Raw genomic sequence first — 13,857 nt, 5'->3', positions numbered from 1 at the left:
TGAGTGATGGTGTGGCACGTTCCCAGCTGTGTTGTTTTGAGCTTAGTGTGATAGGTAGGGGCGTGTCTTGTCCCCACTCTGGTATTGGTGCTGTAAATAAGCAATCACCCACTCCCTTGCTATCTATTTGCTATCTATTTTCTGCTGATAATGTGTAAAGAAATACGTGGTAGGGCCCACATGTTTTCTAGCACGCCTGTTGCACAGCAGGGAGGAAAGCTCCTAGTCAGGTGTTACCACCCCCCATGGCTGTCCCCACAGTGCCAGCATATTTGAGGTTCGAGCTGCAACTCCCACTGCTCATTGCTGGTGATGGATGCACTGCCCAAGTCATATGTGTGATTTTATAGATGCCAATCAACATAACCTAAAATAACATAGCATACCAGTTGTGCCTTGATGTATGGGACAGTGTTTTTTAAACACAACGCCATTGTTAACATTTGGCTCTGCCTCTATAGGTGGCCAGTGGAACATGTTGACCATGTATCCACAGAAAAAATAGCAAACATGCTTTTTTTCCCTAAAGTAAATTGATGGAAAAATTCAGGAATAATCCTTGCTGAACTCAAGATTTACTTGTGCAGGTTGGCACTCATGACATCCACTTCTCTTTGGAGGTGGCCTTTCTCCTGGCCTTGCCCCTCTGTGGGTGCTGCTGGCTGGCGACTGTCCTGCTTTTGTAAACCCACACTGCTGTGGCAGTGCTGCTGATTGTTATAGTAGTGAAGCTGCACCAATGTCAGGCAGGCTGACTGGAGGAGCACTGTGTGGAAACGGCCAGCATAATCACCCAGGATCGCTTTCAACCTTCTAACTCATGGTCAACCGCGGCAATGGATCAATGGCATCTTCCTGCCCACCTGGGTCATCGGGTTCATGAAACGATGAGCCGGCCCAGGATGCAGAGACCCTGGCCAGTGCGCCCCGCTGTTGCTTGTTGTGTGACTTCGACTGACTGACAGTTAAAAAAAAATAAACTTACCAAACCACCACAGCATAATGAAACTGAGCTTGAGAGAATGAGTGCCGGGGCTCAAAAATAAGTGCTGGGGCTGAGCCCTGGTAAACACCCCCACAAACGAAGCACCACATGCCTATTAGTGACAGCTGTCATTTAGAGAGGTATGCATCTGGAAGGCTTGGCCAGGAGCACACACACATTGAACCTAGGCAGCATGTAAGTGACCATCTCATAACTTCCTAAAAACCCAGATTTCTGAATGACAGCGGAATATAGCATCAACATTATAGAGTGAGTAACTATCACTGCTGTGGGGAGAAACCCTCGGAGGACACCTCCAGCCCGGTAATCGCTTACAGAAATTGTTTCTAGGCGGGTAGTGAGTCTTTACCTGTGATGCCGAGAGGAATGGGGGCACCGCACTTGCGTGCAATATGGGCGAATTTTGGGGGATGTGAGAATTCTGATGTGCATTCCAACAAGCAGCGAGCTGGAGATAGCAGAAGAGGTTGACAGGCCTATTTAAAAATTAAGCTAATTCATGATGGACGCCATGCTGATTATGTTGGTCACGTGTCAACCTCTATGGAAAGCTGCAGATTTTCCAAAACTCCACTGAAAAAAAACATTCCAGTGAATTGTTTTGTGTGCATTTTGGTTGTAGGATTCCTGCATTTACAATGGGAAAATGTATATTTAAAATACAGAATGAGGAGAAAAAGCAGCCAATTTTCAGAGTGGGGCTGCCAGCTGCCAGGACATCAACCAAATGTTAGGAGTTGTAAACACACCTAGTGCTACTGGTGGGGTAAGTGCAGCAATAAGCTGTAACATCTTAGTAAGTGTGAATGCGTCCAACTTAAGACATGCATGAAATGTGGAGTCCAATGGTGCATTTGAAAGCACATTTTCAAATATCTGGACAACGTGTCATTATGGTAGCTCAGTGGGTTGAGCGCTTGCTGCTGTGATCTGTGTGTGATCTGCAGGTCGCAGGTTCAAATCCCGGAAAGGCCAACTCAGCCTTTCATCCTTCTGAGGTCGATAAATGAGTACCAACTTCGGTTGGGTGATATTGTATGTATATATGTTCTCTGCAAAGCGCTTATGCAGAAGCACTATATAAATAACATATTGTTATCATAAAAGGTGACAGGGTATTTTTAATGTTTAGAGGGCATGTTCCCCACCATAATTGCCTTAATGCTGAGAAATGATGATAAACAGAAACTGACTGGGGGAGAACATGCCGCAAACACTTGGTACTTTTAAAAACATATCACAAAAGGGCCTCATGAAATCACAAACATGTGACACTATTTCATAATGGGATATCCGCTGCAGCACCAAAAACCTTTATACTTACAGCCAAAGTATTGTTCTAGGAACCATGAATACAAGTGCAGGACTCGTAGATCTGTCCACATGAAACCCTGAGCCAGAAGCCCAAACAATCCACAGAATAAATATTGTGCCATGAGTAGGGATGTCCACTAGTAACATTGTGCTATGTTAAAACAACAGCATAAGGAATTATGTGTCTGGAGAAACTACTGCCATTGGAAATGCTGTGCCCTTCAGGGCGCTCGAGCAATGACACGTGACGAAAGATAAATGTGGTTTAGGAACTGGTTTATTTAGTATTGAGTCATGGAAGGGGTTGGACCAAACTCTTATTGGAACTCTCGACAAATGATACAGAAGTTCCCAATAACCACTAAGAACAGTGTCTGGAAAGGGTCAACACAACCTTTGGTATTTCTACAGCGTCCATCACCTTCAATGGCGTTCCTCAAAAGCATAAAGTTCAAACCTTATTTCACAAGTCCTTGTGTGTTCATGGACATCCTAATCTTCAATGTTCAAAGATGCGTCCAACACAAATTTCCAAATTTAGGCTTAAGTCCTTTGCCTCCAGACTAAGCCCTAAATTATAACACACAAGTGTTTCAATTCTTGGCATACAGAAGAAAGTCAATGTCCATTGCCGTTCTACGAAACAAAAGACGAAGTGTCTCCTGGGGGGGGGGGGGGCTTCCAGGGTTTACGCACAGTCTGTTCCTCCTTTGGTCTTGCGGCTTTCAATCTCTTTTTAGGTCTTTCCCCGGGCGCCCGGCTGCCCAGACTTCTCCTTGGCTTCACATCTGCCCCTTTGCCTTCCACCGTGGATGTTGGCTCTCCTCGCTGCCGTGTTGGGCTTCTCCCCAACCTCTGCTCCTTTACTTGACCAGAGAAGGCTCTAGACCTTCCCATTCCGGAGAGGTCTTTCCTAGACATTCGGTTTCGGCATGGATGGGTACCAGTCTTATAACAGACTGGCTGAGAATGTTGACATTGTGCAGTTCAAGTTATATGGGGCCCACCTGAGAAAAGAATTCCGGACCCTTGGAAAGTGTATTAGGCCTTCTGCAGAGAGGTTGCGGCCCCTCATACAGTCCGCCACCGTGCATTATACCCGTCTCAGAGAATAAAAGCGGAATGCTCAGAATGTACCCACCAACCCCCCCCCCCCCCCTGAAGTCCTTGACCTCTGTGCCGAGACTTCGAACAAGTGGATTTACTGCTTTCCCACACACAATTGTTTAAAACTAAGGACACGAACTATCTTCATATTCAACAGTTAAAAGCATTTCCATATACAACACTTACCTTTGTAAATGCTTGTTACATCAGTGTGCATTAAGGAAACTCTGGGTGTATAGTCATTGCACTGCATGCAATAGCATCGAATGCCATACCAGAGAAAAAAAAGCATAGAAAAAAAGCATCGATTGCATTTAAAAAAAAATAATAATAATGGGGGGAGGTCCTCCACAATCCCCCTTTTTTTAACCTTTAAACCCCATTTTAATTAAACTAAACTCTTTACCTTTAAAAAAAGGCATTCAATGCTTTTTTTTCGATGCTTTTTTTTTCTCTGGTATGGCATTCGATGCTATTGCATTCGATGCAATGACCAGATAGCAAATTCTGGCATAGCTCCTTCATCACACTCTTCCCCAAGGCACAACAAGAGTGGCGCTAGGGTCAAGTTGCACATTTACTTCTCTTTGCTTTGAAACCAAACATAGGTCTCAGAGATACAAACCTGTATCGTTTTCTAGAAGTTGCTCACAGGGTTTTTCTTAAGACCGCCGTCTATTGGTTGTCTTCGAAAAAACAAATGTTCCATTTAAGAGCACTTCAAAGCCACATTAATTTCTTCTCATCTGCTGACCTTTCTCTGGAATTTCAGGGGGTCCTGAAGCACCCCGCAACCCCTAGCTCCTGCGCCTGGATAGTGTGTGATCCGTTCATTAAATGCCTTGGGCTCTCTTTGTCCCAATCAAGCAGGGTATTGACAGATGTCTGGACGTGCTAGTCCCCTGAACACCTTCAGCAAGATTGGGGCATAGTCAAATGCCAGGCTAACTGAAAATCGTGCCATTCAAGTCGGGCCAGCTTTGTTTGCGAGTGCCAGTCCTGTAAAGCTTGCATAGCAGTTTTTAAAATCCTTAAAGAAACTCCAGCTGATTATATTATCCATGACCTAGGGTGGCCAACTCTTTGATAGTCTTTCGCGGGACACTTGCCCACAAGGCGGTGATGACATCACAACGTCATTCACGTTTGGCCTGCCCCTTATTTTAATTTAAAAAATGTAATGGTTCTTAATTCCTGGCTTAATTGAAATGCAAATGGTTTGCCCTTGGGAGAGGATGGTCACGTTGATTAACTGCAAAGATGACCACCACGACCCCAGGAACAAAGCATTCGCATTGGAATGAAGCCAGGTGTCAGAGCGTTACAGCTCCACCTGCAGGCTCTAAAGGAGCCGAGGCTGCAGAGCCGCCCGGAGAAAGAAAGCAGCAGGCGGCTGCGCCAGCTTCACCTGCAGGCTCTAAAGGAGCCAGGACTGCAGAGCCGCCCGGAGAAAGAAAGCAGCAGGCGGCTGCGCCAGCTTCACCTGCAGGCTCTAAAGGAGCCAGGGCTGCAGAGCCGCCCGGAGAAAGAAAGCAGCAGGCGGCTGCGCCATGCTGTGTAGATTTCCACTCTGCAAACTGCGAGACAGAGTCCCTAATTGTGGGACAATCCAGCGAATTCCGAGATAGTTGGCCACCCTACCATGACCCCTGGGCACCTCCCTCTTCACTGTCCTCACTCTGAGGCTTTAGCCGAGCTGAAGAACCATATACCCAGTTTCCTTTACTTCCCTCCTATCCTGGCCACCGTAACTCCCCCCTCTATCCCTCCCACCCTGGCATACGATGGCCTACCCACCCCCCCCACCCACCCTGGCATACGATGGTCTAACTGCTCTTGTCAATACCTCCAATTCACTTCCACTCTACATCTTCTTGGAAGGGTAGGCGGTTTATAACTATTGTGACGAGGGAGCGAGTCCCGCGTAATGAGGATTACCATAGGTAATCTAGAACATTACTCCTCGACCGCCCTCCCTCATCACACTGCTCCCTCTGTGAGGATATACAACATATGGCAAGTGAAAAGGGAAACCAACACAGTAATTCCAGAATGCCACAAACGTGAATTTATTTTGGCAAATGTTTGGCCAACCTTCAGTGGTGGACTGGGAACCAAAATGGATCCTGGAAATGTATGTTAAAGTGGTCATATGTTTTATTGTGTCCAGTGCAGGCAATGGCCCAGATGGAGTGGCGCTCCTGCCCCCAAAGCCAGGGCGCCAAGCACGTAATTCTCAGAGGTCTTTCTGAATAAGCAGATAGCGCATGGAGCACTGCCTATTCTTCTGAAATCAGTCCGCTCAGCTTATATATATGTGCTGCAATTTACAGGCATCTCTTTATTCGAGTGAATATTGTGACCGATCAAAACAGAAGAGTCCATTATTCACTTAAAAGGGCTTCTTACTGAATCGCTATATGACATATTTAACATTCAAAATTTTCGACATTATGATGTTCCCATAATGCTCTTTGCTTATATGCAAATCACTAGGATTGGGATCTATGAAGAGAAACTGTGTTGCGCAACCTGACCGGGGGCCACGCCCCTTGACGCCGCCAACTCCTTCCCAGAGTCCCGCCCCTCCAAAGTGGTGACAGTTCGCCCAATACTTTTATTTCATTTCCAGCGCTGACCGTGTGAGTAAATGTAGTAGGCACCCCACCCAACCCCTCCAAGTAGGGCTTTCAAGGGTGCTCCCCACATGAAAAGTTGGAAAGAAATGGGCCCCAAAAAGTATATTTGATAGCAAATGTGTCCCTCTGTATGGATAAATAGTTAAACCAAACAAACATCTGAAACATAATATGTATTTGTTAAAAGTTCTGAGTCGCATGCTTCCGAGGGTTGTGGGGAAAGAGGAGAGATGGAAGAGATGGAGAAGATGGCCGCCTGTGGTGGCCGCGCTGGTTTCTAGCAGGATTGATTATTGTAATGCTCTTTTTCTGGGCCAGCCGGTTGGCTTGATCCGCCGGCTGCAATTGCTTCAGAACCTAGCCATTCGGGTTGCTACTGCAACCCCATGTGGCGCCCATATCAGCCCGGTACTGCGCCATTTGCATTGGCTTCCAGTGCAGCAGCGGATCGACTTTAAATCCCTATGAATTGTTTATCGGGCGGTCTATCAGGTTGGACCAGAGTTCCTTCAGGAGAAGTTCCAGCCTTACACTCCCTATCGGACTCTCTGCTTTAGTAGCGACCGTTGGTTGTGGTTCTAAGGTTTCGCCTTCAGAGAGTGGGTGGCAGGGCCTTCTCCGTAGTGGCTGGTAAGTTGTGGAACAGTCTCCCTCTTAAACCTAAGTCTATTCAGAATCATCACCTTTCGTCGCCTACTGAAGACCACCCTTTTCTGCTGATTCTCTTCCACTGGATTATGGCTTGCTGTGTACTTCCCCGCTGCCAAGATGCCTTCGGGTGTATGTGCGTGCTACAAGTTTACCTAACATAACATAACAAGGAGGGGGTGTTGGAGAAGGTGTGTGGAGCTGATAAGCAGTCAGCATCTATCTTAGATTGCTGATCTAGCACTTAAGACTGCCAGAGGGGAATATATCACAGAAGGGAGTTGCAGTGGGCGCCTGAGTGCATTTACAATTAATAGGACACAGAGAAAGAGCATTCCTGGGTATTGCTGGTTTAGTGGGTGGGAAGGGAAGCGCCCTACATGTTTGCTAGTCCTGGTCTTAACATTCAAAATGACAGAGATGTTGCTAGGTCTGGAAAAGATCTGGGGCTACGCTAATGTTGGGATAGCAGCCTTTTAATTGTAGCCCCTGAGCTTCTAGCCAAGGCTAAAACCAAAAGACCCGGGACTATAGCCCCTTCAGCCCCCTACTAGCAAAGCCTCTGCAAAATGACCTAAGGGAAGCCCCACGTGTGGAAAACTCTGCCCAGTGTTGCAACAGCTGACTAATAAGAACAATTATGATGGGCTTGATTGACCATGACATGAATGTGAAGGAGTCAATCCATGACTGAAAGTGATTAGAAGCGACAGTTAAGCGCTGTGTGTTTCAGGACAGGCAGTATCTGTCTAACCGGCTAGACCTGGGAATGTGAAGGAGCAAAGTGCATAACATCTAAAGACACACTGCTCCTTGTGAGGTGGGGTGGAGTCAGAGTATGACTTCCTTTAGGTCTCACATCTACAAGAAAGCTGAGCAGGGACCCCACCTTTGGCTTTACTATCTTAGGGCTTACTAGCACACAAGTGTGTGCTGGCACATTGCTCACACCTACATTTTGGCTCTCTATGGCAAGTATGTAGAGCCTCCCTGTATTTTGTGGGTTGCCAACCAGGAGTAGTACATCTGCCTTTAGGTAAGGATCTGCCTAGTGACCATTCCTCACTTGCGTCCCATATCAGGGATGCCTAGAGCGCCATGCACTGGCACGTCCTTCTCACTCCTGCGAATCTGCGCTCATGCATGCAGCGCGCGTTCCCTCTGTAACAAAGGGAATGGTCTAGAGATATCTCATTGGTCTTTGGTGTATCATTATATGTTTATTTGAACTTGCATGTGCTACTGCCACATCCAGTCCTGGTGTAAAAGGGACTTGATACAGTCTGAAGCTGCCTGAGGGGGCCCCACTATAGGGATTCACCACTGTCACATTAACATGCTGTGTCCCCAGGAGCACAGAGTGAGCAAATGCTACACTGTAGTGCACTGTTCCAGCAAGGAATCAAGAGTTTCCCTCACTCAAGAAATGAACACTGCCTGCATCTGACACATTTGTTGGTAATGTACTTCCTCAATGGCGTACCCAAAGTGGTGGGGATGGTAATCACAGGCTAATATAATAATAATGAGTTGTCATCTTTATAGCCCTTTTATCCAAAGCGTTTTACCTAGAACATTTGTATGTACCACCCAATCGATACTGGTACTCAATTTAATGACCTCAGAAGGATGAAAGGCTGAGTCAATCTAACTGGGGTTCGAACGTGCGACGTGTACACCAGTTCAGTGGCCATCGGCTGCAGGCACGGCTACCCATCCTACGACAAATTTGGTCTAGCAGGACACATAACGGTTTAGCACTAAAACACCAGACGTGCCTCAGCACCTCTGCCATTAGAATACAGCAAAAACCTATGCCAAATGTTGGTCTAACCATATACATATCGAGTCTTCTGCAATGGTGCTCTGTCGTGACCTCCCCCAGCACCCGTCCACATGCCTGACCTCTTGGGCTGCTTACTAGAGCCTAGCCAGCGCTCCTAAATCCTAATCTTGGCCAAAATCACACACACACCTTAAGCATCCTCTGAGAACTTTCTCATACCTGGACTTCAAAGGCGTTCCTACCACAAAACAAGTCGAGGCCATACACATGGGTAAAGGCGCTATATGAATACAATATACACAGATCTCAGCACTTAACCCAATGAGCTATCTCGGCTGAATATGTTTGTCTTAATAAACAAACTGCTTCCATGCGTTCCTTCTTGTGATATACGCGCTTAATACCCAGAGGTTTCTAAGCGCGGACCGGGGATCGAACCTGTGGTGCTCCGTGTCGTCTTGCTTCCAAGGCGAGCATGTTGCCCCTGACCTGCAAAGGTTTTTTCTGCCTAGCGGTTGCCTTGGTCGTGTGCTAGATAGCATCATTTAGCAAGGATGTGCTAGATAAGCAATGTTCCTGCATGTGTACTTGCAAAAATAAACAATCAGTGTACACATAACTCAAATCATTGAATACTAGTATTTGAATTGAAAAATACGGTCATGTTCCATGCTAGTATTGCACTTCCCATTTCCTCTGAAAACTCAATAAAATAGAAATCATGAAACCACGCTCTCCCTTCTTACAGAATCCTCCATCCTGAAACTGCACTGGCTGGCCTCTTAAGTACCTCATTTTCCATCACACAATAGCTCCCTTGCTTACGGGGATGCACATATTGGGAATTCCTAATAGTTCCCCCACTCATTGCTGTGGGTCACCTCCTTCTGTAAACCCCCGTGGGATGCATGTAACGTCAGCTTCCGCTATTACACAAATAGGAGAGCATTCAGTGCCTTCCTTCTGCCGTTTGCCAGAAACAAAGCACATTCTGCATTTTCCAGCCTCTGCAGGGTACACAGAGTTTGCTTTGTGTTTTTGAAATCATCACTGTGTTCACGATGGGAAAAACGTCTGGTACCCACGCAAAAGAGCTCTGTGGTGGAGCAGCCCACTGGGAAATCCCCAGAATGCCCTGTAGGTCAGCCCACCATTGCCAAACGTAACCATTTGTAACTGACTGCACAACGTGAATCCTACAGGGGACTCTTCCGTGCCAGTGGATCCATGGAGCAAGAGCAGAGCTCTCCGCATCTCCACCTCTTCCCTGCCACTCACGATCCATGGAGCAAGAACAGAGCTCTCCATGTCTCCACCTCTTCCCTTCCACTAGTTGATCCATGGAGCAAGAGCAGAGCTCTCCACATCTCCACCTCTTCCCTTGCACTCGCCGATCTATGGAGCAAGAGCAGAGCTCTCCACTTATCCACCTCTTCCCTCGCACTAGTCGATCCATGGAGCAAGAGCAGAGCTCTCTACGTCTCCAGCTCTTCCCTTCCACTCGCCGTTCCATGGGGCAAGAGCAGAGCTCTCCACGTCTCCACCTCTTCCCTTCCACTCGCCGATCCACGGCGCAAGAGCAGAGCTCTCCACATCGCCACCTCTTCCCTTCCACTCGCCGATCCACGGAGCAAGAGCGGAGCTCTCCACATCACCACCTCTTCCCTTCCACTCACGGATCCACGGAGCAAGAGCGGACCTCTCCACGTCTACACCTCTTCCCTTCCACTCACGGACCCATGGAGCAAGAGCGGAGCTCTCCACATCTCCACCACTTCTCTTCCACTCGCCGATCCACGGATCAAGAGCGGACCTCTCCACGTCTCCACCTCTTCCCTTCCACTCGCAGATCCACGGAGCAAGAGCAGAGCTCTCCACATCTCCACCACTTCTCTTCCACTCGCCGATCCACGGATCAAGAGCGGACCTCTCCACGTCTCCACCTCTTCCCTTCCACTCGCAGATCCACGGAGCAAGAGCAGAGCTCTCCACATCGCCACCTCTTCCCTTCCACTCGCCGATCCACAGAGCAAGAGCGGAGCTCTCCACATCTCCACCTCTTCCCTTCAACTCACGGATCCATGGAGCAAGAGCATAGCTCTCCACATCTCCACATCTTCCCTTCCACTCTTCCGGGTAATGTGTGCCCGCCTATATAATTGTAGCTGCCTTGCTTCGGTGGATGACGACTGCCCTGGGTGTCTGTACACTGGACGACCCTCAGTGTTTAACTTGGATGAAATAAACCGGCCACACGATAATCTCCCACGCCTGAGAAATTAAGACTGGGGTGTCAGCCATTTCCTTTTAGGGGAATTTATAAATTCGGCAAAGGAACAGGAAGATGGACCAATCATGGTCCCCTCTTTTTCGCAGAGCGGGGGGCATTTGCTTGACGTTTGGTCCTCCCCATGCCCTGTTGCTGTGAGTAGTGCTAGCAGGTGAAGGCTTCAGATGCGATTTGCACCAATGATTTGGATAGTCCGCAGTGATGTAGGGTCCACATCCAGTGTTCACTTTATATGCCAAGCATGGCTGTCCGATTCTTTAATGCCAGTCTACTTTAGTACCCAGCTCCAGTAAGTATTCATCATATTCTGCTGAATTGTAATTGTAATTGTTGTTGTAATTGTTTATTCATTTATATTGCGCGCCGGGCCCATAGGCATCTGGGCGCAGAGCAGGTTACAGAGTTACATATGACAATATAAAATATACACAATACAGAATATATACAATATGCATCTATATGCAGCTATAAACAGGAGAATCTGTCATCGAAGTACATATATATAATAGATTAGATTCCTTAGTAATTGCTATACTGATTTTATTTGCATTGTCCCAAAAAATTGATTCTCAAAAGGGCGTCTATTTGGCTTGTAAAGTCACTTTGTTGCCCCGCATTAAGACCCAGTGCATAGGCTTAGGGGTCTCTTGTGTGGTAATGCCCACAACAACTGTCTCTAAAGAAATGACTTGCTTGATCCCTACTATTACCTGCTACCTACTATAAAGGGATAGGGATAAGGGAGTGCATGTTGGAGACCTGGAGGTTGATCAGCCGACGCCCAGGTAGTCCCATGCTACGGAGTCTTGTCATGCATCTGGCCTAGTCTCAGCATTTGTACAATTCATGGAACTTGTGTGCCTTAACTAACTTATTTCCGCAGACTAGCGGGGAAGTTAAAATCTAAGTTTCTTCGTCTGGGATCCACAGTGTGCGTAAACCACATTCCCAAATAATCAGCGTCACAGCCCAAAAGATCAACATAAGACTGGAGACTCATGTAACTCTTGCACAAAGCAGTTTAATTCAATCCAAAACATCAGGGTTTGGGTAAGGGTGAAACCAAACACAGGTCCTTCTCATTAAAAGAGTCTGATGGTTTAAGGGAAACAAAACAAGTTAGGGTATGTTTCCAAGGTTCAATACCAACAATACTAAGCCACAGTAAGACCATGGTCCGACATCTAGATATCCTAGCCTACATACATTAGTTTGTGGCCAGGGAAATAATTTCCTGAAGAAATGATGCAAAGTCACTTGCTCTACTTTGGGGTTCATGCATCCCGAAACCCCCGGATGCTGTCGCTGTTGCCTACTAGTCTGCTTGGGCTTTGATCGCTTGACTTTCAGATGAGTTAATTTCTTTGCTGACTTTCTTGGCTTGATTGTTAGGCTGCAGTCATTAGACTTCCACCCCACCCCCCTAGCCAAATGCACTGTTGTTCTCGGTGTCACCTGCTACCGGCCTGGACCCTTCCCAGATTGTTGCTAGCTCAGTAGTCTCTTGGGGCTGCCAGAGGCCCCTAGTTTGAGGACTGCCCACCGGGTTGGATCGCCTGTTTTCGACTTGGGTTCGCAATCAGTAATTTCGGCTCAGATTCCTTAAGTGAGCCTTTCTGGTTTTGAACCGCAACCCTTCTACATGGCACTGCTTCACAACTAGATCCCCCCCCCCCCCTTATGGCTAGCCTAAGAATGTTTTTCTCTCTTCTTCCTCTTCCTTAGTTTCTTCCAGCAGGTCTTATTTTTTTATTATTGGAAGGCTTGCCATGCCACAGGATCAGGACTGCGGCTCCTGGCTAGCCTGACACTTTCTTGTTTCCATCTCTCTAATTCTCTTTGCTCTTTAGAATTTTGCCCTACTAGTCTTTAGGCCAAGATTCACATAACTTTATGATTCAATAACTCTTGTACCCCTGCTGCATCCCATCTCTGGCCCCACTGGTGTCTCCTTCTACCTCTCAGCATCCCTTCCAGCCTTTGGCCCTATCGGCTTGGCTAATACTGGTGTCTTAATCTGGACCCCGATGTACACTGCCATCATATTCTTTCATCTTGCACTCTCATTTGCCTCCGATGCCCTCCTCCTTCCTCTCCCTCTTGTTCTCCTTCAACCTCCTCATGGAACTCCCCCTCCCTCACCATATTCCTTTGCTTTAGACTTCCCCCTTCTTTTTTTCTTCTTCCGTTCCAAACACTGCGCTACTAACCAATTGCCAAAGTCCCTCATCCTGTGCTGCTCACAGCCCCCTTTTACATCCAGTCTCTGCCTAGGTTTGGGAGAGTGAGGGTCTCAGTGGGGACACCAGTGAGGGGTTATTAGCCTTAGCTTGGGATTTGTTGGGGGTACTAAGCCCTCTCCGAACCCATGTGTGACTCTTGATGCCTAAATGACTCTTGTTCTATACAATGTGTGGCCTCCATCTTGGAATCAGGCCATTCGTGGTGGTCATGGTTCCCCCCCCCTAGTCGATGCGTCTACCGTCTGCTCTCCTTGAGGGTATTTGCAATCTCCTCTTTCTCTCCTGCAGCCACAAGTGCCCGGCGATCTTGCATTCTCAATCGCAGTCTATTCAGCGGACTGCGTGTGCATGCACGTCTTTCTCCCCATGGTCCGCTCTCTCCATCAAGACTTTTAAACCACGATTGCGGAGCGAATCTTCCGCTGTCCTGAGTCCTTTTGTCACTGTTATCTGGGTGCATGCAGGTGGCCTGAATGCAGAGGATGGCAATGGGCGTGAGGTCCTGGGAGATCCTCCGTATACACCCACCCGGTTCAGCATCATTGAACGGTGCCTTCCATTGGCCACCAAGATCGCTCTGAACCCATTACCCGGCCACAAGACTGGGACTTCATCACATTAGTAACATCTGCTTGTTCCAGAAGGACAACATTGAGGGAAATTACCTTGTCATATGTTACTGTACGGCTACATTATCATTCATCGACTTGCATTTCCCTGCGTGTGTGTTGGACCTGCCACCAATTCCCAAATTATTCTCACACAGAAGGTGCAGGACTGAGCGATCAATTTCACGAAGTACTGCATTTAAAAGATTCAGTGAT

General features: G+C 47.4%; 1 protein-coding gene across 1 annotated transcript in view; it reads left to right on the top strand.

The window, feature by feature from the left end:
• SLC25A34 (solute carrier family 25 member 34) overlaps positions 1-13,857 on the top strand; it is a 183,808-nt gene that overhangs the window by 17,545 nt on the left and 152,406 nt on the right. The gene's annotated exons all lie outside the window — the stretch shown is intronic.

The sequence above is a fragment of the Ambystoma mexicanum genome, chromosome 8 (assembly GCF_040938575.1).
Source record: "Ambystoma mexicanum isolate Mex_15411 chromosome 8, UKY_AmexF1_1, whole genome shotgun sequence".
NCBI classification, from domain to species: Eukaryota; Metazoa; Chordata; class Amphibia; order Caudata; family Ambystomatidae; genus Ambystoma; species Ambystoma mexicanum.
This window is presented reverse-complemented; position numbering and strand designations above follow the sequence as displayed.